Source organism: Stenella coeruleoalba (genome assembly GCF_951394435.1).
Source record: "Stenella coeruleoalba genome assembly, chromosome: 1".
Lineage (NCBI taxonomy): Eukaryota > Metazoa > Chordata > Mammalia > Artiodactyla > Delphinidae > Stenella > Stenella coeruleoalba.
The window spans coordinates 81,756,487-81,762,553 of NC_137169.1; positions in this window are offsets into that span (position 1 = coordinate 81,756,487).

Genomic DNA, 6,067 nt, shown 5'->3' on the forward strand with positions numbered 1-6,067 from the left:
CGGCAAGCTCCTTGATAGACGGGGTAACTTTCTAGTTTACTTTATTTCTCCAGTTCCTTGTTACAGTCTGGCACATAGGAGACTCATTGAGTAAATGTATAAATGAGTAGACAGTTTCTGCTCATGAGAACAGTTTCTGCTCATGAGAACATGCTCAGGCTTACCTGCTGGAAGAATGTGAAAGACAATGGAACCTTTCTAGATCTGACGACATCTGGTCCCCAAACACATGAAAGTCCAGCCAAAATTGGTAGAGCCATTTACCTCACTCACAGCTGACCCAGAAAATGAGTAAACCCAGCCAATTCCAGAAGAGCTGCCCAACTAACATAGAGATTCCTAAGAAATAATAACTGGTTAGTGTTTTAATCTGACCTTTGCGGTAGCTTGTTAGGCAGCATTTTTTGTGGGAATAAATAATTGGTACACTATTTGTGGGTTAGATTTCACCTGGGGATCACCAACTTAAGAGCTTTGCTTGCTAAACAAAAGAGTTAAAATCCAAGGACTGCTTTTTCAAGTCACGTTGTGAATGTGAAGAACGGATACATTTATAAATCAATAGAAAAATAAATTTCTCACTACTTGCTAATATGATATTAAAAAAACTAGATTTTTTTCAAACTTTAAAGGAAAAATCAAAAGTAAAATCAATAATTTCTCTATTCCAAAAAAAATAATAATAATTTCTCTATTCCAACACAACTGTTAATTGTTGAATGTTTCTCTTCAGCTTTTATCCATTTACATATGTATTTTTATATAGTTCTAATAACAATAGTTATATTTTGCTTTAATATTCAAGGGAAAGTGCTAATTCATACATAATACTTTTAATAGCTACATAATAACACTTCAAACATATATACTATATTATTTCTGTATTATTTTAGACTACTTTTTTCCCCTACTATCAAGAAGATATCAGAAGAGTAAAAAGAGAAGGGAAAGTGTCATCTATAATTTCACCTCCCAGAATCAAAGGAAAAGACTCTCTGATATTTGTCTTCATTTTTTTCTGTACATTAAAAAAGTGGAGTCATAAACTTTTTTTCCCTACCGAACAATATCATAAGCATTTTCCCATAAAAAAAAAGAAAAGAAAAGAAAAGAAGATGGCAAAATACAGCTTTTTTCTTTATTTGGTATTATTGCTTTAGGTATGAAGGCCAGGATGGTGTCTTTCTTATTTACTGCCAATGCAGTTATATCCCAAGTACCTAGCAAAGTGTATTGTAGACACCCAATAAACATTCACTGAATGAACGCAACGCATGAATGAATAATGGAATTTACATAAGTAGGCTTCCTAGTTTCATGTGCTTCAAATGCTTTTTAAATTAGCACAATTGAATTGTATTCAAAAGTCATATCATTTGAAAGAAAAACTTATTTGCATCACATCTTAAATTTATCACCTATAGACAAAGGAATTTGTTATTCACCTTAAAAATTCCGAGTTAGTTACAAAGTTGACCCATAGAGTAGACAAAAGAAGGAATTCCAAGGTTTTTATTCATGAATTGCTTGTACAAATATCACTAGATGAACACCATCTATTCTCAGTTCTTATTCCCCTCTCTGCAACTCTTGACACTTTTGGCTACTTCTTTCTTAAACTCTGTCATGTATCATTTTATGTGACAGTGAATTTATACAACTTTCTTGCTATTTCTCTGACCTCTCTTTTGCCCTTGCCAGTGGTCATTCTCTAAAGATATCCTTTCTCCTTTGGTCATCTCCTTTTGCGATCACTGTCTATAATCACTCACTTATAATTTTGCCTTCAGCCTCTCCTCTCTGTGAAACATGCCCAGATCTGTATATCTAATCCTGATCACTCTATTTATGCCTTTTCAATCTCATCCACCTCCATTTCCTGAAGACCTTATTTTGCTTGTATTTTCAACCTACCCCTCTTTTCTTTTGAATTACACGTGTCTCCTAGCCTTTGCAATTTTTCCTTGACCCAGCTTTTCCCCCAAGCTGTCATCCCATTGCCCTTTTCCCTTTACCACCCAATTTTTGGAAAGTGTACTCTGTGCTCCTTGCCTCCAGTTCTCTCCCTCATTCCTCTCCGTAACTGTTTGCATGTTGACTTCTGCTTTTGCCTATTGACCTTTTACTTCAGTGATTGTTTGATCCCCTTCCAACAATGCCTCTCTGTGGCATCTCACACCCTTCCACCTCTCCCCTCATGGTTTCCTTTGCACTATGCTTTTTTGGTTTCTATCAAGTCTTCCCTGACATACTTGCTTCTTTTTGTCTTTGGACTTCTTTTTTACTCTACTATCCTTAAAGGTCCTCATTCACTTCCAGAGTTAACAAATATTTACTGAGTGTCTATCATGTGCCAGGAACTGTGCAGCCCCAGGGATGCAGGGATGAACAAACCAGATGCTCACTGGCTCTGTAGTACTTACTTTTCCTTCCTCACTTGCAGATGCAATTAGAAGCAAAATCCTGTAATTTGTTTCCAAATGACTCTGATTTGTTCCCTCTATCTTATTATCACTAAACTCTCTTTGTTCAGGTCTACATCATTAACTTGTTTTTTCAGCAGCCTAATAACTAATAACTAGTGTCCTCGTCTCTATTCCAGTCCATCCCACATATTATCCCAGACTAATCTTTTTAAACATTTATGTCATCCCCCTTAAAAAATGTTCACTTGCTCTTTCCAGTGCCTGCAGAAGAAACACTAGACTCCTTAAAATGATGTTGGAAAGACCTGAGGCTTTGGAGTCAGAAAGCTTGGGTTGTATTCCCAATCTTCCATTTATTCACTCTGTGACCTTAAATAACCTTGCTGCATTTTGATTTTCCCACCTATAAGATGGGATTAATGACTAGTAATAAGGACCAAATACACATGAAAGTGCTTTATATTCTTAAAGTGCTAAAATTAATATAACTCTTTTTTCTTAGTTTGTTTAGAGATAGTTACCATATTGATACTAGCCTAAGCTTCAGAGTTAAACAACAACCTGGTTTCAAATTCAGCTTTATTACTCATTATCTATAAGACTCTGAACAAATTAGTATACCTCTCTAAAACTCTCTTCCCACCTGTCAAAACACTCATTTTGTACGGCTGTCTGAAAATTAAATGAAATAGTGAATATGAAAACTTCTAGCACAGTGTGTAATTTATAATAGGCACTGATTGATTCTCTTTTGGGCCTAATTTACTTTTCCTGCAGCATATCCCACTATACCTCTTCACAAACCCTACCACTCCAGACTACTTGATTTTCTCAATTCATATGATGTACTTTTGTGTTTCTTCTTCAGCTGCATACTCTTTCCTTCTCTATTAAAATTCTACTCAAGTCTTCAAGGCTCAGTTAAAATGTTGTCTTCCCTAAAGCCCTGTGTATCTCACAACTGGTGTGTTAATCTCTCCTTCCTCTGTATACTCTTAGCTTGTATGTTGATTAGAGCACTTTCTTTTCAATCCGGTTTATATTCTGATTCTCCCAACAGAATGTAGGGGCCTCGGAAACAAGGAGGATGTTGTATGTTGTATGTTTATTTCTCTCACATTATACTTACGACAGTAGACACTCAGTTATTGAATGAATGTAGAATTGGGTGCTGTCTTTCTCTTTCTACTGCTACAGGACATCACTTGCTTAAATGTCTACTGTTGCCTCAAACCCAAACATGTGCAAAAGCAAGCACATCTTCCCTAAATTGCTCCCTTTCAATTTTGCTGTTTTTGATACTACCCTAATCCCTAGTCTCAGTTTCTGAGGGTACAAATCTTAGAATTGTATTTGACTGATCTGTTTACTTGACCACCTAGGAGCCAAACTACCAGGTTCTTCCAACTCCTTCTGTGAAATAGTTCTTGGATTCATCTTTCTTTATTCCATTCCTAGGATTATCAATCATTATTTTTAACAACTATCGCCATTTATTGAGCATTTACGTTCCTGGGCTTCTTTGTATACATTATGTCATTAGATCTTTAACGCCTCTGTGAAGCAGGTACTCTTACTCTTATTTTACAGATGAGAAAAATCAAGACACAGCTTACATACTTTGCCCAAGGTTACAGTTAATTAAGTGGCAGAGTGGGGATCAAACCCAGATGTGAAGCCAAAGCCTAGAGCTGGACTCTTTCAAGTTGTGTAGAACAAAAATAGGATTTTTAGAAGAGTATTATGAAGATATACAGGAAGTAAACAAGCACAGGAAACTGCATCATGGACGCGTACTGTCTTTTTCGAAAGCAGAATACACCCACACTCTAGCGATCTAGTTATTTTGGGGAGCTCTCTGACATCAGCATTTGAGGCCCTAAGGCTTCTCTCCTTGCTTCTGTTGCCCTTGTTACAACTGACTGACTTCTGTCCTCCCCCTCTACCTCTTGGCTTCTATTACTTCGTGACTTCTGCTGCCTCGTATGTTTGGCTATCTTACTTTTCTCTCACTATTGTGCAACACAAACGCTTTACTCCAATTAAGGCAACCTCCTCACTGTTTCCAGAACAATTTCTATCTCCACAAATTTACGATGTTACTTTGAACACAAATATTTTGTTCTTTTCTACCTCAAAATATAGTCAAAAGCCTGTACTTCAAAGCTCCTTCATTACTTATTCTCAACAGTTCCAATGGATTTTTTGAGTGGTTACTATGCGTTAAGTCTTCTTGCTGACCCATGATGAACCAGCAACATGAGCAAGAAATAAACCTTTTGAGATTTGGGGGTTATTTGTTCTTGCAACATAATCTAGCCTATCCTGACTGATCTACTGACTTCAGGGAAGTAATTTAGCTTTACCAAGTTTCACTTTCCTTATATGTAAAAGAGATTAAAACAGTATCTATCAAATAAGGTTGCTCTGAGGATTAAATGAGGTAATACAGGTAAAAGTACGTGGGTAAAGTACAGGTAGAGGTACTTAGCACCGTGCTAAGCACAAAAGAAGTACACAAATGTTATTTAAAACTTTTGAATTATCACCAGCTAGCAATTGGTGTGTTAGTAATAACAAATGAGCATAATGGAGAGTCTTGTTTGCTTTTTCAAATGTTAACTTCAAATTACATATGGTATAATATTCTTGTCAGTAATTTTAGTTGAAAACCTAGGCATCTACAAACTAACATTTTAAGATAACTACTATAGAGTTAGCCTAACTCATCATAAGAAACAGCTTTTCTTCTTTTCATATCATGAATTTTTGGATACCATGAAAAAAATGTTTCATATATATGTATTCTCTCTAAAACCTTTAAAGCTTATTAAAGAGATGTTACCCTTGTTTTCAAAAGCCCAGTTATAATAGGGATATATTGTTCTATAAATAACTATTTAAATTTGGGATCCAGATGAGCATATTTCATGATATATTGAAACGGAGCAGGACCCTATGGTCTATGCCCCATGTCCTCAGCCTGCCTTTAGTCTGTGGAAAAACTTTAGCCAAATAATAACTTTAGACAGAGAAGTGAGAAAATGCAGAGACAAAGAAAAACAGTCAAAGGAGACCAAATAGTAATAGTTTAGTCATTGAGCATAGTCAAGGGCCTTTAGTTCCTTCTCAAGGGCTATAGATAATATTCTGAGCTGTATCCTGTGAGCTGTCTTCTAGATACTGAAACCCACACCAGGTGGAAGAAGTTAACTACATGATGCCCAGACTGTAGCCATGACATACCCTGCCACAATTCCAAGAACTGGCCTCAAGGAAATGGGAACGAACCGACCATGGAACTGAAGATTCACTGTACATAAAAAAACCAAGATGATGCTGGTCAGACCACCGCATGGCCAATTTCAAGATAACTGTCAGAGCTGACTGTACTGTTTCTGCATGTAGCCCTCTCCCTCAACCTATAAAAGCCCTTGCTCACTGGTTGTAGGAGCGGGGGGAATCGGTCTTTGGACAGGCGTCCGCCCTCCAACCTCCCCGCCCCCCCGTTTGCTGGCATCCAAAACAAAGCAAACTTTCCTGTCCACCAACCTTGCCCCTTTATTGGCTTTTGAGCGGCAAGCAGCCAGACAACACTTTCGGTTACAATATCACCCCACTATTTATATTTAATTAAATTT